Below are 23,500 nucleotides of genomic sequence, written 5' to 3' on the forward strand. Positions count from 1 at the left end.
TGTGGTGTAGTGGTTAAGAGCGGTAGACTCATAATCTGGGGAACCGGGTTCGCGTCTCCGCTCCTCCACATGCAGCTGCTGAGTGACCTTGGGCTAGTCACACTTCTCTGAAGTCTCTCAGCCCCACTCACCTCACAGAGTGTTTGTTGTGGGGGAGGAAGGGAAAGGAGAATGTTAGCCGCTTTGAGACTCCTTAGGGTAGTGATAAAGCGGGATATCAAATCCAAGCTCTTCTTCTTCTTCTTCTTCTTCTTCTTCTTCTTCTTCTTCTTCTTCTTCTTCTTCTTCTTCCCTCCTCCATGAGACAACCCTTTAGATGCTTGAAGATGGCTCTCATATCTCCTCTCAGTGTCCTCTTTTCCAGGCCATACATACCCAGCTCCTTCAACCATTCCTCATCAGGCTTGGTTTCCAGGCCCTTCATCATCTTGGTTGCCCTCCAAGAGGTTGCTCCATATTTGACACAATCTTATGAGATAGCACTTGTACAGACTGCAAAGTCCTTCATCCCAAGCTGTGGATATCCCATTAATGGCAACCAAAGCATACCCGGCAATCCTAAATTAGTGATATAGATATATACATCACTAATCTGAGATTTAAGGATAGATTTTTCTAGCCCCTAAAGTTCTTATGTACAACTTGGCCCTGGAGGTATCTCAGGATCTGAGCAGGACTCCCGGGAGTAAAATGTGACCAGCCTAAATGTTTGCTCATCGTCATGATTTATAACAAGGGGTCATGGCTTTCTTCAGCTCAGGGACCACATCCCCTTCTGCTCAAGCTTCTGAGGGCCACATGCCAGTAGTGGGAGGGGCCAAATGAATAAGTGGGTGGAGCAATGAATGTAACTGCTACCTTCCTACAGTGCAGTAGTCCCTACAGAAGCTCCCACAGCCCCCTCTGTCCTCCAACCAGAGAAGTAAGAGGAATTATCAGAAGTTGCTTTTTTTGCTCTCCTGTAGTCCAAAACATCTCTAGAGTTTCTCCCAAGGAACATATTGGCACACGGTGTCCGTTGTGTGGTCTGGGGCCCTTGTTCTGCTCACACAGGCTCCAAGGGGACCAGGGAAAATCATAAAGCATCTCATTGAGAGCCAGTGTGGTGTAGTGGTTAAGAGCGGTAGACACGTAATCTGGTGAACTGGGTTCGCGTCTCCGCTCCTCCACATGCAGCTGCTGGGTGACCTTGGGCCAGTCACACTTCTTTGAAGTCTCTCAGCCCCACTCACCTCACAGAGTGTTTGTTGTGGGGGAGGAAGGGAAAGGAGAATGTTAGCCGCTTTGAGACTCCTTAAAGGGAGTGAAAGGCGGGATATCAAATCCAAACTCTTCTTCTTCTTCATTGGGTGGCACCAGATCTCAGTGGCAGAACATCTGCTTGGCATGCAGAAAGTCTTAAGTTCAATCCCCGGGATCTCCACGCAGGGCTGGGAGGGAGTCCATCGCTGCAGCCCTGGAGAGATGCTGCCGGTTTGTGTAGACAACACTGGGCTCGATGGACCAATGGTCCGACTCAGAATAAGATTGCTTCCTAGGGTTCCTTCCTTCCCACCTCCTCGTTCTTGGAGCCAGTTCTATGCAACGTCTCTCTCTGCCAGCAGCCCAGATGATATTTACACCAGCGTGCTGACATTAAGCGCTTGTCCATGCCGCATGAGCAGCCGCCGGCGACGAGGCAGCCCCCTCCTCTCGGCAAATAGCAGGCGCACAAACAGGGCTGCGGTTCCAACAACCTGCCGGGCTATTGCAGAGCTGTGCTGATTCAAGAGGAAATTGTTGCGCGTGTGGGTGGGTGTGGGAAAAGCAACATGCAAAACAGTCCTGTCCGTGCCAAGAAGGCCCTTTTTGTGCTTCTGTTTGTTTGCTTCCACCCAAACAGGGAGAAAACATCAACATGCCTTCCTCCCTGGGTTTGTGTTTACCCCTGTGCAGCAGACTGGCTTGCATTTTTGGAGAGCTGGCGGACCTGGCGCTGAAGTGGATTAGCACACGATGGGTCCCCCCCCCCACATCCCGCCCCCAACTATTTAACGCAGCAATCATTTTTTAAACAGGAATGACTATGAATTCACTAACAGGAGTTTTGCGGAGATGGATAGCATAAGATTAGGGAATGTTATCTGGGCTGCATTAACAGCAGGGTTGTGGGGAAAGTTAACAGCACTCACTGAAACATCCCCTTGGGGGAAAGGATGTGTTTATACCAGCAGTGGCGTAGCGTGGGGGGTGCAGGGGGTGCCGGCCACACCGGGCGCAACATCTGGGGGGGGGGGGCGCTCGCACTCGCAGCTCTCTGGCCCTACCTGGCTCCATGGGTTAGGGGGCGCAAATTACTTGCCTTGCCCCGGGTGCTGACAACCCACGCTACGCCACTGTATACCAGCAGTGGGTAGGGACAAAGGATGCATATACCCAGTGCATTTTTCCCTAGGAATACACAGGGGTACGCATACCCCTAAAGATTTTGTGAATCTTTGTACTTTTGTTACTTTACGGCACAGTGGTACCTTGGGTTAAGAACTTAATTCGTTCTGGAGGTCCGTTCTTAACCTGAAACTGTTCTTAACCGGAGGTACCACTTTAGATAATGGGGCCTCCCCCTGCCGCCGTGCCGCTGCTGCACAATTTCTATTCTCATCAAGAAGCAAAGTTCTTAACCCGAGGTACTATTTCTGGGTTAGCGCAGTCTGTAACCTGAAGCGTCTGTAGCCTGAAGCATCTGTCACCTGAACCGTCTGTACCACTGTATTTATTTCCCCCAATTTGAACTATAAAACGGTGGTTTTCTTGAGACAAAATGAGAATACCCCTAAACATTTTTTTGGGGGGGGAGCACTGCTTATACCCTGGGTTGGGATGCGGGTGGCGCTGTGGGTTAAACCACAGAGCCTAGGACTTGCCGATCAGAAGGTCAGCGGTTTGAATCCCCGTGATGGGGTGAGCGCCTGTTGCTCGGTCCCAGCTCCTGCCAACCTAGCAGTTTGAAAGCACGAAGTGCAAGTAGATACATGGGTACCGCTCTGGCGGGAATGTAAATGGTGTTTCCGTGCACTGCTCTCCTTTGCCAGAAGTGACTTAGTCATGCTGGCCATAGACCCAGAAGCTGTACGCCTGCTCCCTCAGCCAGTAAAGCGAGATGAGCGCCGCAACCCCAGAGTTGGTCCCGACTGGACCTAATGGTCAGGGGTCCCTTTACTTTTACCTATACCCAGGGTTAAACAAATCAGGCCCCCAGTACCTGAAAGGCATCAACTTCAACATCGACTTCGTAGGACTGGTCATGTTTTTCAGATGCCTGATTACTGAATTCCAATGCAACTACTCTATTCCGAACTTAAAAATGGAAAGCGTACTGCTGGTGGTCAACGAAAGAGGTTTAAAGACTCTCTCAAGGCAAATCTTTAAAAAATGTAGTATAAACACTGACAACTGGGAAACACTGGCCTGCGAGCGCTCCAGTTGGAGAACAGCCTTTACCAAAGGTGTCATGGGCTTTGAAGACGCTCGAACTCAGGATGAAAGGGAGAAATATGCTAAGAGGAAGGCACACTTGGCAAATCCTCACCATGATCAACTCCTGCCTGGAAGCTTATGTCCCCACTGTGGAAGGACGTGTGGATCCAGAATTGGCCTCCACAGTCACTTACAGACTCACGGTTAAAATCGTGCTTCTGGAAGACTCAGCTACAAGTGATCGAAGAAGAAGAAGAAGAAGAAGGAGAAGGAGAAGGAGAAGAAGGAGAAGAAGAAGACCTGAAAGGCTTCTACCTTCTCTACAGACCCTCTTCAGGTGCTAAAAGGAGCTCTTGTAGCTCCACTGTCCTCTTGTAGATTCTCTGCGCAACAACAGTTTGCAAGATTCTTGGGAGGGGCGAGTCAAGTGCTTGAAATGCGCTTAAAACGGAAGATTTCTACACAGCCCAGGGTGCTAGCCTAGGTAGGCCTTTGGGCCTGATCCAGCATCTCTCTCTCCCTTCTTGTGTTCTTACATTAAACTACCTGGTGACACTGAAGCAAAGGAACTCATGAAAAAAGAGGGGGAAGGGAAAGATGGTTGGTTTTATGACCCCACGTCTACGAGGGAAAGGATCGCTTTTCATTCCCTTTCAGCGTTTTGCTTGATTGTGTCATATAAGCTATAAAGGGAATTCCGCAGAGATCTATAAAATGCAGCCTGGGATGCTCAGCGTAAGTTTTCTGACACCACACCCATTTTATATCCTGCTGGATATGTTGATATAGCAGCCTGGCCTCCACCGCCTGTTTTTGCAGCCCTGCAGCTCTTGGGCTTGGCGTGCGTCCGAAAGGCTTTTGCAGAAATAGGTACTGAATTGGGGGAGGGGAGGGGAATCCTGTACCAAGAATTCTCGAGATTCTAAATCTGCAGAGCTCATTGCACCGAAGCAGAGGATGAGTCAGTGCACTGTGATGTATCTTATTCTACCCATATGGAATCACTGAGCAGGGCCTGCGGAAGCTGTTTTGCTGCCTGCTACCTCCCCTCCGGTGGGACGCGGGTGGCGCTGTGGGTAAAAGCCTCAGCGCCTAGGGCTTGCCGATCGAAAGGTCGGTGGTTCGAATCCCCGCGGCGGGGTGCGCTCCCGTCGTTCGGTCCCAGCGCCTGCCAACCTAGCAGTTCGAAAGCACCCCTGGGTGCAAGTAGATAAATAGGGACCGCTTACTAGCGGGAAGGTAAACGGCGTTTCCGTGTGCGGCTCTGGCTCGGCAGAGCAGCGATGTCATGCTGGCCACGTGACCCGGAAGTGTCTCTGGACAGCGCTGGCCCTTGGCCTCTTTGAGTGAGATGGGCGCACAACCCTAGAGTCAGACATGACTGGCCCGTACGGGCAGGGGTACCTTTACCTTTACCTTACCTCCCCTCCACCCCACCCTCCAAATTAGGGGTGGACAGGCTTTTCAAAGTCTGGTTCATCCCAGGTCTCAGAGGGAATGGGGATAAGTCCACAGCCATGCCATATACAGTGGTACCTCGGGTTAAGTACTTAATCCGTTCCGGAGGTCTGTACTTAACCTGAAACTGTTCTTAACCTGAAGCACCACTTTAGCTAATGGGGCCTCCCGCTGCTGCCGTGCCGCCAGAGCACGATTTCTATTCTCAACCTGAAGCAAAGTTCTTAACCTGAAGCACTATGTCTGGGTTAGCGGAGTCTGTAACCTGAAGTGTATGTAACCCGAGGTACCACTGTACAGTCATACCTCAGGTTACAGATGCTTCAGGTTGGGTTACGGACCCGCCAAAACCCGGAAGTACCAGAACGGGTTACTTCCGGGTTTCGGTGATCGCACATGCACAGAAGCGCCACTGTGGGTTGCAAACGCTGCAGATTGCGAACGTGCATCCCACACAGATCAGGTTCGCAACCCGAGCATCCGCTGTATTCAATACACATGGCTTCCCCTCCAGATAATCATGGGAACTGCAGTTTTGTTAAGGGTGCTGGGAATAATCACTCGCAGAAATTTCTTTTTATCTTCCCCCCTCCGCCTTTAATACTTTACTGACAATCTGATACAACAAATATAATATACATCTTCTTTAACTAGAGCATAAATCTTATAAACAAAACAACAACCATATACAAATAACACTCCATTTGTTAACAAACAATAAACTTAATTTATATTTCTACTATCTCTTGTTTTCTTCTCTATTTATTAACATAGATTAAAAAACAAAAAACCACATAATTGGACTTCCTATCATTTCCCGATGTGTGTTTTCCTTCTGATGGTGAATATACCTAACATTATTAGCGTATCCTTTGTTTCCATTCTAATGCATTCTTAGAACAGTACTTAACCTTTGACATATTTCATTTATATTAAATGTTGCAATCATGCGAGAAAATGTTGTAGGGGTGATATTAGAGCCGTGTAGACAGTCTTCTTTCAGGTTATAGACCACTTTAATGTATGCATTCAGGACGTGCAACCATTCTGGGAAAGGGAGACTGGAGTGATTTGGGGTGATTTTACTTTTTCCCGGCTTGAATCATGATGCCCAAACCACCCTTTCCTGTTGGATCAGCCCCACCCTCTCAAAAACGCCTCAGGCATCTCTATCACTCTCTTTCTGAACTACAAAATTCTGTAATTTCCTATATACCTCTATATTTTTCTAAGTCCACGGGCTTTGCAAGATGTGAGGTTGTCCAAAAAGCTATCTACACTGAAGTGTTCTGGGTTGTTTTTAGTTAAACCACAGCAGTGGATAATTTTTTCTTTAAAAACAAAAACTTCATTGCTCTACTTTAACAAAGACTCTCCTCCCTGGAAGGGAGGGGAGTGGTTGTGGGCGGGAACCCGAGCACCGCCCCTAGCAGGGGGCGTTAGCCCCCTGCCTCCCTCCTCACCTGGCTGGCGCCCACGCCCATCGGCAGGCACCCAACCAGGTGCCTCCGAGGGGGCGTGTTCAGCAGCCTAAATGCTGCGGTGCCAGCCCCTCCTCAGCCTCACTCTCCGTCGTCCCGTCGCCAGTCACCCACCCTCCACTCCCTTTTAGCTCAGGGTCTAAGTTTTCCTTGGCCTTGCTATGGACCTTAGGTTGGTTGCCCTGGTTGTCCGGGGGGTCTGGTAGGAATTTTTCCATTTGGCTTTATGCTTTTTGGTTTTTTCGCCTACCTCGTAGCAATCGTCACAACTTTCGTGGTATTGGTGGGTAGGTTAGGCATTGGAATAATGTGGTGTGTCGAAGGGCTAGGTGTGGCCATCGCCTATGCCTTCAATTTTGGGGTATTCCGTTAAAGGAATCTGGCGGTCATGTATTCTGTCCAATGCCTGCTTGGTGGGGGGCCATGGCACGACACTCGGTGACATCAGGGGAGAGCCTATAGTTGGATTAGCATCAACAGGCTCCACCTACTGGTAAATAAACCCCCTTGTTTTGGACATCCAATGCCTAAGCCAATACCTTTTCACTGCTGTAATCAATAAAGTTGTGGCCTTTTTCTTGCCCATAAACCTTATATCACATGTCCTTGTGTGTTCATTCCACATTGCGGGGGTCGGGTCCTCGAACCACAACACCCCCCCCCCCAACAAAAGAATTTAGAACTCTCCGGAACTCCACAGGCAACATTCTAGACAGCCTCGCTTTGTAGGACATATCAAGGACCTGGAAAGTTCTAGGTTAAGCAGGGTTTGTGAGAGGATAGGAACAAGCACTGCAATGGGAAGGCTGATTATAAATAAGGGATTAGGAAGGAAAGTGAATCCCTTTTACTTCCTTACCCAAAGCCCCTGACACTTGATTTGTCTATATTCTTGCAGGCTTAATCCACTCTGAGGGGCTTGTAAATTTCATCCACTTTGGCCAAGCAGAGGGAAAGTAATAGCTGTTTTGAAATTATAGTCAATTCGGATCATAGAGTAACATTCATACAGAGTGGTTTAGAACCTGAAACGCAGACTAGAGGCAGAGAGAGCACAGAGGGATTCAGAAACAGACCGGAATTTTTAAAAGTGCAGCAGCTATGGATGCAAAGCGAAGCCTGGGGCCCAATGTATAAACGGGAGGAAGTATTTTAGCACCTTTTGATTAATTTTCAATCTTCATATTCCAGAATCAACTGCTCTGAAAGTGAAAAGACAGTTTTCAGCCCAGGATGTAATCTTTACGCCCTAAATTAATCCAAATAAATGAATCTCGCATTGACAGAGACCACAATCCTGTGCAAGGTTACACACTTCAAAATCGCATTGAAGTCAATGGGATTTACAACCCCTGTAAAATGTGTGCAGGATTGCAGCCAACTTCTTGATTAAGAACTTCCTTTAGGCCTTTCTCTCTATTATTTTCCAGTCTCATAGGTTTCTTTTGCATGGGAAAATGAGACCAGCTTAATCTCAGCTAATTAGAACTGTGGATTTCATATGGAATATTTCAGGTTAGCGCCATGCAGATAATTCAGATTCCCATCATGCAAATGATTTTAATACGGATTACATTTTCCCAAAATGACATCATTTCCAACTTATATTTTGATCATCATTCACCTATGGACAGGAGGGTCCTATTCTCAGTTTTTTGTGTTGATGATTTAGGGCGCTGCTGCTTCTTTTTTGTCTCTTTGTTAAACTTTGGATATTAAAAGGTATACGTTATTAACTTAAGATAAGTGATTTCGGTTTTGTGTTCAGTGGACATGGTAATTCTACCATGGAATTTAAGCTGACCTCGTCATCATCCCTTTCCTTTTGAATATGTATTTTGGAGTCAGTTAAGTTGCCTGAATATAAGTTTTTATAGGCTTGTCTGCAGAAATTTATTGCCATGTTGCTGGTGACCTGGCAACATACTCTGCCTGCTTCATTCAGCTTCGGGAAAGGTGACTCTGTTGTGGATTGCCTGATTTGACACTCATGTAGGATAAACAGTCCAAAGCTGTTTGACTGAGGACCTTCCAGAACTTGCTGAAGTACAACTCCCATCAGGTCGAACAAGCACAGCCAATAGCCAGGGATGATGGGAGTGGTGGTAATAATGATGATGATGATGATATTATTCATACCCCACCCATCTGGCTTCTCTTCCCCAGCAACATCTGGAGGGCCAGAGTGATGTTGGATGAAGCTATGGTTGCACCACCAACCATCAGCAAAACAGGACATAGGAAGAGGCCTTCTAAGTAAAAGCAGAAAAGACTAACGCAGTATCCTGTTGCCCACAGTGACTCACCAGATGTCTATAGCAAGCCATAAGCTGAATGTCTGGGAAGTAGCTCTTTCCTATGGTGCTGGTCCACTGCTGCCTCTGAGCCTGGAGTTTCTCCATAGCCATCATTTGTTGTTGTTTAGTCGTTTAGTTGTGTCCAACTCTTCATGACCCCATGGACCAGAGCACGCCAGGCACTCCTGTCTTCCACTGCCTCCTGCAGTTTGGTCAGACTCATGTTTGTAGCTTCGAGAACACTGTCCAACCATCTCGTCCTCTGTCGTCCCCTTCTCCTTGTGCCCTCCATCTTTCCCAACATCAGGGTCTTTTCCAGGGAATCTTCTCTTCTCATGAGGTGGCCATAACTAGTAATCATAACTAGTAATCATGATGGCATCACTGATAGCCCCTGAGATGGCAGCTAGAAAGATGCTCTCGCCGAGTGGCTAGGTGCGTACCTGACCCATTTCCCCATCTATCACGCCTCTTATCATTTTGCTACATCACCAGGGTAGAACCAAAATTAGATGCGACCTCCTCAGAGGCAGTGAAGCACAAAGAATTAATCTGCAGTAAATGGAGAGGCAGACCTACTGGACATGCAGCTCCTGAGGAGTACGTGGTTTGGGTCAGATTTGGCACTTCTTCGAACTATTGGCCCCCGAAGCGTATAAGGACTGCACTCAAGGAAGCCTCCGTTATGCCAAGATGAAAAAGCAGCAGAGGGTTTCCTCCGCTGCAACCGTTGTGCTTCATGCATCCGGGAGCATCCGAGAGTCAATCTGAATTAACGCCCTGACGATTGCTCATTTCCTTTCGCTCGCTCAATTTTCCACCGCTGATTGATGAAGCGCCTTCCTCTGGGAATTGCCCAATTTATTTTTATTGTTAGCTGCTATAATAATACTGCTACTAATAATAATAGGCATGATAAGCAATCATCTAAAACATCCTGGGATGTAGCCAACGAATGTTTACTCAGAGTTAGCCCATTGAAATTAATGGACCCAAGTCAGTCATAGCCATTCAATTTAATGGGTCTACTCTGAGTAATTACTGATGTTGGATACAACCCCTTGACGTCCCCAACCCCAATTTTGTCCTCTGCCTGCTGACCCCCCATATTCTTCTTCTTCTTCTTCTTCTTCTTCTTCTTCTTCTTCTTCTTCTTCGAATTGATACCCTGTCCTTCCTGAAAGAGCCCAGGGCAGAAGCCTCAATGTAACATGTGAAATTAAAGCTGTGAAATCGTGAGCACGCTTTACTTTGGGAGTAAGGCTGCAATTCTAGCCATGTCTACTCAGAAGTAAGTTCTGTTGAATTCAAAGGAGCTTACTCCCAGGCAAGTGGAATTAGGACTGCAGCCTAAGGCTCAGCATTTTTAAATTCTTAGACCTACTTTGTCACCAACCCCTTTCGTTGGGTTTTAGTGACGCTATCCTTGTTTTATGATCTTTTGCTGCCTCTTGATGGTTTTATCCTGTTTTTATGTGATCCTTGTGCTGTTCTAGTGAGTTGTTTATTATTAATTAGCTGAATTGTTTTTCGGTTTGATTGTATTTCTGCTGTATTGATCTTTAAAATGTGAAGTGCCCAGAGGTCATGGCTAATTGAGCAGTATATAAATGCTGTAAACAAACAATCTCACTTCCCATTTGCAAATTTGCAAAAATAATAATAATCTCTAGCGCTGGATAACCTGTTGCAAGTAGATCTATGTATCTATCTACTGCATTTCTTTCCCACTTTTATCTCTAAAGAGCTTGAAGGGGCAGGTATCCCCCTCCTCATTTAATCCCCACAACAACCTTGTGAGGTAGGTTAGGCTGAGGGGCGGTGACTGGCCCCGGGTCACCCAGTGAGCTTCATAATAATAATAATAATAATAATAATAATAATAATAATAAATTTTATTTATATCCCGCCCTCCCCAGCCGAAGCCAGGCTCAGGGCGGCTAACAACAATCAAATAATCAAGCAATCAAATAATCCAACATTCTAAAAACAATTCATTATAAAAATTAATTAAAATCAAATTAATGGCAACCGTTAAGCAAAATTCTGTGCAGGTTGCCAGAGGAGGGAGTCAGGCTGGGCCCTGACCAAAGGCCTGGAGGAACAGCTCTGTCTTGCAGGCCTTGCGGAAAGATGTCAGGTCCCGCAGGGCTCTAGTCTCTTGTGACAGATCGTTCCACCAGATTGGAGCCGCAGCCGAGAAAGCCCTGGCTCTAGTTGAGGCCAGCCTAACCTCTCTGAGGCCTGGGACCTTCAGGATGTTTTTATTTGCAGACCGTAGGTTCCTCTGTGGGGCATACCAGGAGAGGCGGTCCCGTAGGTACGAGGGTCCTAGGCTGTATAGGGCTTTAAAGGTTAAAACCAGTACCATGGCTGACCGGGGATTAGAACCCTGTTCTCCCAGATCCTAGTCCAATACTCTAACCACTACACCATACTGGCTCTCTGGGGAAGGCCCTTTCGCTTGAGTATTGATCACTGTGCCTTCCAGAGTATATATTTCCTCTGTTCCTAGTCAAAGGCATTTGCGGGGGTCAAGACAAAAGGTCAGCACTTTAGGGATAGGAGAGTATGCTTTGCCCCCCAGATCCTATCTACACCACTTGGCTAAACTGCGAGTGATCCGGGCCAAAGAGCTGGCGAGCCAGCCTTGTTTGTCATCAAGAGAGGTTATGACAAAGGCCATTAATCTTCCCTGGGTTCTTCTCTTTCTTTTAAAAATAAATGCACCTCATAGAACGAACAATTTTCTCTGTGTTCCCAGTGATCAGTCTCTGTGAAGTCAAGTCCTTTATATCCATCCATCCCTCCATCCATCTCTCTGTAATAATCATTGGGATTCATCAATAAAGCCACTAGTCATTTTCTTTCCAAAGCTGTCATTAATCTCAGAAAGAGTGTGCAGTGGGACTCTACCTTTCCAAAGGAGGCAGCTTAGTTGTTATTGTTGTTGTTGTTTGTTGTTAAGTACTTGAAGGGTTTATCAATAAATCCCTTCCCCCCCCCCCAATGCTCACTGGGGACAGAGGAGAGGGGACACTGCTGGCATTTGCCTTTGTTGTTCCAACTGCCAAATAAATTGCCCGGTTTGGGATGGACAAATCCGTTACAGTGTCTCTCAATTTCTCATTTTTTCCAGCTTTAAGTTCACTTTGCCAGTCTATGATAAATATACAGTGGTAACCTGGTTTGCATACGTCTTGGTTTGCATACATTTTGGATTACAAACGAGTCAAACCCAGAAGTGCGTGTCCCGGTTTGCAACCTTTTTTTGGATTACAACCCATTTTTTTGGATTACGAACAAAAAAAATTTGGAGGCCCAACTGGTGAAAGCGCGCCTTGAGTTACAACCTGTTTTGGTTTACAAAGGGACCTCCAGAACGGATTATGGTTGTAAACCAAGGTACCACTGTATTTGTTTATGTTTAAAAGTTATCCCAGTAATTCATCAGCATTTTACTGTGCTTTTTTACAAATAGACACATTTTACTGCTCAGTTTTGCCACACACACACACACACACACACATCTTTGCAAGCCGTTTCCCCTACCTTAACACATTTTCCCATGCACACCATATATATAGTCTCAGAACTCAAACTGACTTCTGGAATGGATTACATTCGCGAACCGAGATACCACTTTATTTGAAATCATGCTGACTTGGGGACAAGGGGGATGGAAGACAATGGTGCCCCAGCTGCAGTTAGCGTTGTGCCAGCGATCATTGGCTGATGTGAAATTAGCCGCAGATGTTCCTGCTGCCTCTCTGTTCCTTTCTTTCACAGCCTGGGCTTTTCAGCCTGCCCTCACTGCAACCTTTCCATCTCCATAATAGATCCCTTCTTTCAAAAGCACCCATTCCCTTTGACCTGGAGATATCAGGTTAATGTTACCATGATAAACCAAAGTACCCAGCCCCCACTGGGTATGAATTGGCTTGAATTAGCACCCTACCAATATAGGCTCGCAACCAGAGGCGCCAGCTTGTGAGGGCGATTGGGGAGCCCCAGCGTCACACATGCGACATCAAGGTATCGGGATGAGCCAGGAATGGAGCTGAACTTGGTGGCCACATGGCTTCAATGGCACCTCTGCCTCCTCTTGGTGCTGCCAGGCCCAGACAGAAGGGGGGCCATATGGGCCCTTGGCCCGGGCCCCCGATTCCAAAGGGGGCCTCGGTCAGCATATTCACAATCGCAGGGGATGCACTGGGGCGAACGCGGAGGCGCAAAGGCATAATTCAAGAATTTGCAGAAAAGAAAGCTAGGAATGCATTTTTAAATGTGAATACTTAAAATAATCCTTTCCCCTATGTATTTTTTAAAAGCACTTTTATATATCTATATATTCCATTTTGTCTTTATATGCAGATACAGTTCAATCCGTGAAATAAAATTATTTGTCAGCATAACATTTGTGAAAATTATTTATATACTTACTTATTTATAAGACTTCAGTTATCCCCAGGGTAATAAAAAGAGGGGGAGGCACATTATCTACCTGGCCTGGGCCTCTGCCTGGCTCTGCAAGGCCCTGGGTGCTGCCACTGGCAGCTTTGACCCACCTTCTCGTCTGCTGCAGCATCAGCAGGAGGAACCAGCACCACGGTCAGCTCCACACTTTGCCTTTGTGCTTTTTTTAACATCCCCCCAGCCTCTACCCTCAAAAAATAAGGTAAAGGGACCCCTGACCATTAGGTCCAGTCGTGACCGACTCTGGGGTTGCGGCACTCATCTCACTTTATTGGCCAAGGGAGCCGGCGTACAGCTTCCGGGTCATGTGGGCAGCATGACTAAGCCACTTCTGGCGAACCAGAGCAGCGCACGGAAACGCCGTTTACCTTCCCGCTGGAGCGGTACCTATTTATCTACTTGCACTTTGACGTGCTGTCGAACTGCTAGGTTGACAGGAGCAGGGACCGAGCAATGGGAGCTCACCCCATCGCAGGGATTCGAACCGCCGACCTTCTGATCGGCAAGTCCTAGTCTCTGTGGTTTATCCCACAGTGCCACCCTCGAAATATGTTGTTGTTGTTGTTTAGTCATTTAGTCGTGTCTGACTCTTTGTGACCCCATGGACCAGAGCACAACAGGCACACCTGTCTTCCACTGCCTCCCACAGCTTGGTCAAACTCATGCTGGTAGCTTCGAGAACACTACCCTACCATCTCGTCCTCTGTCGTCCCCTTCTCCTTGTGCCCTCCATCTTTCCCAACATCAAGGTCTTTTCCAGGGAGTCTTCTCTTCTCATGAGGTGGCCAAAGTATTGGAGCCTCAACTTCACGATCTGTCCTTCCAGTGAGCACTCAGGGCTGATTTCCTTCAGAATGGATCAGTTTGATCTTCTTGCATTCCATGGGACTCTCAAGAGTCTCCTCCATGGCTTTAACTATACGGACCTTTGTTGGCAAGGTGATGTCCCCCCAAAAGGGCTTGGTCCCCAGGAGCTGGCAGCCCTGGTCACAAGTAGTTTCTGTGCTCAGTTCTGTGCCCTCCCCCTGCTCCAAAACTACCTTTTAAATTCTAAGTCCACACCACAAGGTGATACAAAAAACCTGCTGGCTGCTCACACCCTCCAAGGAAGTCTCCAAGGAAACTTGGTCCACATTTGCATGGGTCCTGTTGAAAAGCTGCTCAGTCGTTCCATGCTGGCAACAGGAGACACATTATAACTTAACAGGATTTAATAGCTGTTGGTTTACAACATGCTTTTTGAGTGCTCATTTTGCAAACCGTATGCACCAGATCCAGAACTCCCTGTTTCTCGCATCTTGCTGCTTGTTGCTGTTTGGGAAAAAAAAGAGAGCCACTATTTCACAAGTACATCATACAAGTGCTGGAGAATAAAGAATTTCAGGCAGCGAAAAAGCAACTAGGACATGTTGCCAAGGAAGTGATGGATGTCCATCTCACTGCTTTTAAAGCATATGTTTTAGAGACAGTAAATAATCAGCATATTGGTGACATATGGGGCTGTAATACAAGGAACTTTTTATCTTCCCGGTATGACTATGGGATATATTTTAATTGCTTCCTTTTTGAAGACCAAGTCCAGAAAATCACCAAACATTTTTTTTAAAGGCATCAAGTGCAATATGTATATTATATAGATGGAATGAGTAACAACCCAACAAGAAATTGCAGGGGATACACACACACACACACACACACACACACACACACACAGTGTAAGGCATATAGGAGGTAGAACCTGTTTAACTGCAGAAGGCAGATCATGGAATGTAGGATTTAGCGAAACTAGCCACAAATTGAAGAGAAAAGTGTATGTGACCCAGTGAAATAATTGGGCACATTGCTTGCTAGGTACAGGTCAATTCTGTGTCCAGGGCAGCTGTCTACCAGCTCCATCTGGTACGCAGGCTGAGACCCTATCTGCCCGCGGACTGTCTCGCTGGAGTGGTGCATGCTCTGGTTATCTCCCGCTTTGACTACTGCAATACGTTCTATGTGGGGCTACCTTTGAAGGTGACTTGGAAACTACAACTAATCCAGAATGTGGCAGCCAGACTGGTGACTGGGAGTGGCTGCTAAGACCATATAACACCAGTCCTGAAAGACCTACATTGGCTCCCAGTATGTTTCCAAGCACAATTCAAGTGTTGGTGCTGACCTTTAAAGCCCTAAATGGCCTCAGCCCAGTATACCTGAAGGAGCATCTCCACCCCCATCGTTCAGCCCAGACACTGAGGTCCAGCGCCAAGGGCCTACTGGCAATTCCCTCACTGCGAGAAGTGATGTTACAGGGAACCAGGCAGAGCGCCTTCTCGGTAGTGGTGCCTGTCCTGTGGAATGCCCTCCCATTAGATGTCAAGGATATAAACAACTATCTGACTTTTAGAAGACATCTGAAGGCAACCCTGTTTAGGGAAGTTTTAATGTTTGATGTCTTATTGTTTTTTTAAAATATTCTGTTGGGAGCCACCCAGAGTGGCTGAGGAGGCCCAGCCAGATGGACGGGGTATAAGTAATAAACTGTTGTTGTTCTTGTTGTTGTTGGGGGAGAAATTTATTTTAGTTCATAGTTAATGCAAAGTAATCTAATCTGCACTGTCTGAAACTGTATGTGAACTGAATCTCTACAATCCTTTGAAATTCACGGATCTCTGAATTCTGCAGGGCAGTTCTTTGACCAAGAAAAATTATACAAAAAAAGTATATTAGGAGAAAGTGTACATATATTATACAAAAAAGTATATTAGGAGAAAGTACAGCATGCCAACCACCATTATATTAAGGAAAATTGCTTACCAAAGTGTGTGCATTAAGCAAAATGTCATTCAAAAATATGCATATTAGGGTTGTATCCAGGAAGTCAAACTCAGAGTAGACCTATTGAAATCAATGGAAGTAAGTTAGTCACATCCACTGACTTCAGTGGATCTATTCTGTGTATTATTTTGTTGGATTCAAACCTAAAATGCTGGTGAATTTTCTTAAAGACTCTTCTTTAAAAATGCAAACTGATATAGAGAGATGGCAAACTGAACTCAGTCCTGGAAAAAGCCAAGAAACTGAGAGGAACTGAAATTGATAGATTCATCCATCCATGTGTGTTTTTGTGTTTCTTTTTGTGTGTGTGTGTAGGATTTCAAAGAAACCAGCGAAAGGAGGGAGGGGAAGGAGACATTGATGAAAAGTCACATTAAAACTCCTTACGCCTGTTCATTCTGAAGCACGAGTCATTTAAAAATAAAATTTTAAATTGTAGATTTATATTAGCAACCACACCCCGTAAGTCCAAAAATTAGTCAGAGCTCCAAGGTTGACCTGGATGGCTTTACGCAACACCTGCTGGAATCTTCATTGCCATGTTCATGTCCCCCTCGTCCCCCCACCCTGGATCTCACCTTGTTTCAGGAACCCAGGTGGTACCTGTGTGTTCTGATCCCCTGGGTCAATTGCACCAGGCACCAGCCCCCAAGCCCCTCTCCCTTCTTTTTCTTTTCCTAAAATTTTAGCAAACAATATATTTCATTTTCAAATTGCTTGCAGCGTACCTGGGCGCAGCGCGAAATGCCGCGGCTTCCGAAGCCTCCAACCATTGTAATTTGCCCAGAGGCCTTTATGCATATTAATTAGCATATGCAAATCCCATGCAGATCTGTGCTATGTGCCTCTGCCTTGAGTTCTTCTTCTTCTTTTTATAATACATCTTTATTGATTTAAAATACAATCATACAATAAAGGTAAGTACAAAAAAGTTAAGCACAAAAAAGAAAAAGAAAAAGAAAAAAAAGAATTCTCCACATCAAAAAGTACAAAAAGAGGTTTAAAAGTAACAAGAAAAGAAAAATAAAATAACAAATTGTTATTTATTGTTATTTTATTGTTTGTTTATTGTTATTTTAAAATTTAACTGCCTTGAGTTCTTCAAGTACCTTGCAAAATGTCTCCACTCAGGAAGATAGTAAAAATTGCCACGGATAATGTGAGCAAGTATGCTAACACTAGATAGATCCTTGGAGTTGAAGAAGTGGCGATAAGCAAACCATTATTTATTTGCATGATTCTTTCTTTATGGGGTTTTTACTCCTATACCACCCTTCAACAAAGGTTTTTAGGGTAGCCTGCAAACATAGAATAACATTAAAAACACAGAGGATGATGTTGATGATGATTATTACACCCCATCCCATCTGACTGGGTTGCCAGTCTCTCTCTCTCTCTCTCTCACACACACACACACAGATATTCAAGCAAGTCTGAACAATTTAGGGGTTCGACAGCTGGAGGCCCCATTAGCTAAAGTGGTGCCTCAGGTTAAGAACAGTTTCAGGTTAAGAACAGACCTCCGGAACGAATTAAGTACTTAACCCGAGGTGCCACTGTACTGTCCCCTGACGGCAGCAGAGCCAGCACAAGATCCAACAGATGCTGGAATGATTCAGTACCTCCCCACCCTCAGAATGTCCTGTATCAAGGCTTTCCACTGCCCAATAATGGCAGGGAAACCGCAGACCGGGTTTGTGTGTGGCAGAAGTGGAAGTCTGCACTGAAGGAATGTTAGAGTTGTTCAGTGGAATCCCTGATCTTTTCTACCTTGTGTAGAAATGAATGAGCCTTCCACCCCAAGAATGAGTTTCAAAGCTTTACTGCAGAACCATCTTAAAACTCATTACATATAAACGTTACAAACAAACAAAGTAACACATTGCACTCAAGTAGCAAGCAACGCGGTTCGGTCCTTTATTACAATTCAGGAACTTTTCTCTTTGATTCCAGACCAGTGGCGTAGCGTGGGTTGTCAGCACCCGGGGCAAGGCAAGTAATTTGCGCCCCCTAACCCGTGGATTTGCGCCCCCTAACCCTAACCCCCAGATGTTGCGCCCGGTGCGGCCGGCCCCCCCTGCACCCCCCACGCTACGCCACTGTTCCAGACAGAGACTTCATCATGCTGGAAGCTTCTTTTCCCAACACCGTGAGCTGATGGTCTCTCTATTGGCTTCCCACAACACAGGGAGATGCTGAGCTTCTTAGATTTCAGCTTCCTAATGACAAGGGATTTGCTTAGGTTCCCAGCAATGAGTCATCAAGAAGAAGAAGAGTTTGGATTTTATATCCCGCTTTATCACTACCTGAAGGAGTCTCAAAGCAGCTAACATTCTCCTTTCCCTCCCCCCCCCAACACTCTGTGAGGTGAGTGGGGCTGAGAGACTTCAGAGAAGTGTGACTAGCCCAAGGCCACCCAGCAGCTGCATGTGGAAGAGCGGAGACCCGATTGCACCAGATTACGAGTCTATCGCTCTAAACCACTACAGCACACTGGCTCTCATCAAGTAGTCAAAACCCTCTGAAATGGAAAAACACCAGCCTTCCGCTTTCACCTAGAGTGAAACCTCTCACTTAATGCACACTTCTCTGCTTTGGAAATGGAAAGCTTTACTTAAGTTTTAACTTGAATGCATGCAAACATTACATTTTATGCATATTAAACTTACAGCTTTAAGAAGGATTGGCACCGGGGTCAGGCTGGAGAGGCCAGCAGCACTGGGCAGAGATATACTGTCACTCAATACAGTCTGCCGGCCCCCACCCACTCAAAGGCACAAAGTGTATTTGGATTGCTCCGTTAATATAGGTTTTTAAACTTGGAGAGGGGCGGTTATAGTCTTTGCCCAGCACTCTAGAGACAACTTTATAGTCATCACAATTCATCCTCCTGAGATGCTGAAAGCAACCTGATTATGTAATGAGCACTTTTTTCAAGCTGATTGCTCTGCCATTTGGAAAGCTGCGGTTTTGCCGCTTTGTAACGGCCACTTGATGACCAGGTAGCCTAATACAATTTTGAGAGGTTAAATTGTATAGCAAAGGAACTGGAGCTGTTATTGGAAAAGCTTTATATTTGTAGTTTGTGCATAAGAAAAAAAGTCAGCGTGAAAAATGGACCAAGTTTGGAAAGCCGTTGCAACCGCTGTTTATTGTGGGCAAAAGGTGATTGGGAAAGTCTAGCTTTCCCAGTGATGCATCCTTCAAAAACATTCTCCATCTGGCAGTGGAGCTATAGTGTTCTCTACTGTGAACCAGGGCTAAAAGGAGATTTAAAATAAAAAGCTCATTTGAAGCACCTTAAAGTTATATCTAAGCCACAAACACACACTTTTTTTGTTTCTGTGTACATTTTGTGGCTGGGTCAAACTGGGGTCCCAGTTACATTTCCCCTAGGTAGATTATGGACACCCATAATCTACACCTTATGTGGGTTCACCGAAATAATTATTGAAACTAATGGGAAAGATGGGGGGATGGAACTGGTTCATTCCCTTGTCAATTCAAGAGATGATAAAGACTCATATACAATGGTACCTCAGAAGTTGAACAGAATCCGTTCCGGAAGTCCATTTGACTTCCAAAATGTTCGGAAACCAAGGTACAGCTTCCGATCGGCTGCAGAAAGCTCCTGCAGCCAATCAAAAGCCGCGTTGGACGTTCGGGGTATAAATAATAAATTATTATTATTATCTACCAGGAGATACTGGAGACTGCACAAGGGGCCTTCTGCATGCAAGGCAAATGCCCAGCCATTTCCCCTCTTTCCCTGTCACCTGGCTTCAGGTGGTGGTGGTGGGACCTGGAAAAGAATATTGGTTGATGGGTGTAGCATTTGGGCAGGCTAGTGTTGTGGAAGCTGGTCCCCACTGCAGCTGGCGGGTGTTTATTTGTTTGTTTGCTTCCGTTTTTGCACATGGCAGAAGGGAGAGAACTCTCTGCTAAACAGTTTCGCGGTGTGAAATCCACACAGCCCGTAAATCTGTTCGGGAGCTCGTCCGTGTGGGAAATGCCGCGACTTCAGACTAATCAAATGGTCCTGGCAGCAGTAGCTGGTCCCTGAGACCTTATAGCTCAGCCGAGGACGGCAAACTGCTAATCAGAGAATTGTTAAGAAGTGCGACACAGCCTGAACGCGCACAGCCGTGCTCCCAAAACTCTGAAGTAAAGACCCTCTCTGATTTAAATGCACTCTGTCTCTGTCACCTTGCCTGCTAAATGCTTTCTATCGATCTCTGGTGTGTGCTCACTTCCTCCCCCCCCCCGCTCTCCCCCCCCCCCACTCCTTTCATTCAGGCCATTTATTTTATAGGTGTAAAGTGTGGTTTAAAGCAAAAGGCTGCAGCGCAACCATTTACAAGACCAATTCCTCCCTACACCACATCCTTCTCTGTTGCCAAGCCCGAAAGGATCAGAGAGTGGAGAGGCCTTGTGTGGCAGAGTCTGAAATCTCGTACGTTCACAAGTATCCCGCATTTCTGTGATCATGGGAATTGTTTTGGTGACGACTGGTGTCCTGCCTGAGAGCTCTCAGGGGAATGGAGCCATCTCCCAAGGGAGTAATTGTGGAAAAACAAAGGGGAAGGCCTGTTGTTGCAGGTTGTGTGGTGTGTCTGCATCTGCTACTGCTATCTCACCCAGACATTTGGAGGAAGAGAGCAGAACTAGCCCCGCTGTACATCGGGGAGGGCTGTGTGGAGAGAGTCTCTTCCTTTAAATTCCTAGGAGTTTATCTCAGTCAAGACCTTACTTGGAAAATAAATAGAACCCAGGTGGTTAAGAAAGCCCAACAGAGACTCCATCTTCTCAGAGTATTGCGAAAGAACGATGTCAATCAACATTTGATGATCTCCTTCTACCGGTCCACAATAGAAAGTGTCCTTTCATACTGCATCACGGTGTGGTACGCTGGTTTGACATCAACTGATAGGAAGTGCCTACAGAGGGTGGTGAATACAGCTCAAGATATTATGGGCTGTCCCGTGAATCCGCTGGATGAAATAGCGGAAGAACGTTGCCTCAGGAGAGTGAGGAAAATTCTCAGGGATGATTCACACCCTGGCCGGCACTTTCTTGATCTCCTGCCCTCAGGCAGAAGATATAGAAGCCTGATTAGTCGCACCAACAGGGTAAAGAACAGCTTCTATCCGTGGGCTGTTAGGCTGCTGAATGAAAAGATAACAACAGGGCAACTGACTTTCGGGTTTGGTGGGTGTGCGTCAGTAAATGAGGGGAATTAAGACTAAGAGAGCTGAGTGTGGGGTGCTTGTGTAATCTCACTGTATACAAGTTGTACAAGTGACAATAAAGTATTTCAATTTTATGATATCAGACAAGACCTAGAGCGAGTGGGCTGGGTAGCCAAAACGGTTCCCTCCAGATGTTGGAATACCCTCCTCTCATCCTATCAACCTCTGTGGTTAGAATGTCAGACTAGGATCTGGGAGACATGGGTTCAAATCCCGACTCAGCAATGAGGCTCCCTGGGTGACCTTGGGCCAGTCATTGCCCCTCAACCTAACCTGCCTCAGAGAGCATTAAATGAGGAAGGGAAGAACCGCGTATGCCACCTTTTGCTCCTTGGAGAAAAGGATGAACTATAAATGAAAGAACTAAATAAGTAAATAATGTTGCATGGGGCTAAAGTCCTGTAGTATCTGGAAGGCACCCACATTCTTCTCCAAGACCAAGATCCACATCCACGAGGAAAGCAAGATCTTGATGCAGCCTAAAGACTACAAAACCCACAATGCAGTGCAGTTCAGAGTACAATACATACATGCAAGGCATGAGACTAAAACCAACAAGCCAGCAAACCACACCATGATGCATTATGTCTGCGAGACAAAGGTGCTTGCAGGAAAAAAATCTGCAGTCTTCATTTATATATGTTTTAATTAATGTCAATAATGAGGGTCTATTCAGGAAATTCCACAACCTTGCAACCTTGTCGCCACCACAGAGAAGTCTCTCTGCCCCATGTCCCGGCCAACTGGCCCTCCATCACTTTGGAGCAAGGCCTCTGAAAACGAATGCATTGGATATGGAAAGACCGTATGAGTTTGTGTGTGTGTGTGTGTGGTCTTTTAGAACCTGTTTTTAAAACTATTTAGAGCAAGATTTGTTAGGGAATATATCAGATATCCACAATATTTTCTGCTAAACGGGGATGACTGGAGCCATTGTTTATTACTTTCCAAACTTTGACCAAAACTTCAAATCCACCTTGCACAGCATATTAGCACCCCTAGAGTTATATCCAGCCGCAAATTGGTTTGAATAATTGCTTTTGCTTCTCTTCTCTTTGGGCAGCGTGACCTTCACTCCTGTTCGCTGCGTTAAAACCCACCTTTATTGCATTAATTATCAGGGGCTGAGTTTGCTTCGCATTCCGAGGCAACCCTCAAAGCCACTTTCTTCCCAGAGACATTTGATGAGCAGGTTCAAGGGGCACTCAGTCATACAGGGCCATTTGCATTCTCCCTGACAGCTCCCATCTTGCTCGACATATTTATCGCTCCTGCTCTTTTTCTTCGCAGACCTCAGGTCTGGCATGGAGGGGTTTTTGTTTGGTTTTTTACTTAAATTCAACTCGTTGTTTTGTTTTTTTTTAATTCGCATACAGATACAGGGGTACCTCAAGTTACGAACACCTCAGGTTACAAACGCTTCAGGTTACAAACTACGCTAACCTGGAAGAGTTACCTCGAGCTGAGAACTTTGCCCCAGGATGAGAAGGGAAATCGTGTGTCGGCGGTGCAGCGGCAGCAAGAGGCCCCATTAGCGAAAGCATGCCTCTAGTTAAGAACGGTTTCAGGTTAAGAACGGACCTCCGGAATGAATTAAGTTCGTAACTAGAGGTACCACTCTATTGCAAAAATGAATGCAAATCTGCCGACTCTTCTTCAACTACGCGGTGTGGTCACCCTAGGCGTTTGGTTAAAAGGAGAAATGCAAATTAGATGATCTGGCCTTCAAATGCAAACTGAATTGATTTTTGGCCCCATCCCTGCTCTAGAGGCCCACACAACCCTGATTTTAGATATGTGCTTTCCCCATGCTCAGCATCTACTTGGGAAGTGATTTGCAAGGGCAGATGGTGGGTGAAAGTGCATTCCTATCAATGGAGCAACCTTCCTAGAAGGGGAGAATGGCCATCCACCTGTAAGGTAAAAAGGTAAAGGACCCCCGGATGGTCCAGTCAAAGGCGACTATGGGGTTGAGGTGCTCATCTCGCTTTCAGGCCGAGGGAGCTGGCGTTTGTCCACAGACCGCTTTCTGGGTCATGTGGCCAGCAGGACTAAACCGCTTCTGGCTCAACAGGACACCGTGACGGAAACCAGAGCGCATGGAAATTCCATTTACCTTCCCGCCACGGTGGTACCTATTTATCTACTTGCACTGGTATGCTTTCGAGCTGCTAGGTTGGCAGGAACTGGGACAGAGCAACAGGAGCTCACCCCATCACGGGGATTCGAACCGCCGACTTTCTGATCAGCAAGCCCAAGAGGCTCA

General features: G+C 46.2%; 1 long non-coding RNA gene across 1 annotated transcript in view; it reads right to left on the reverse strand.

Annotated features, from left to right (window-relative positions):
* Positions 1-23,500, reverse strand: part of LOC310661178 — a 41,874-nt gene that overhangs the window by 13,962 nt on the left and 4,412 nt on the right. The window lies entirely within an intron of this gene.

This window comes from Podarcis tiliguerta (genome assembly GCF_965153285.1).
Source record: "Podarcis tiliguerta genome assembly, chromosome: 12".
NCBI lineage: Eukaryota > Metazoa > Chordata > Lepidosauria > Squamata > Lacertidae > Podarcis > Podarcis tiliguerta.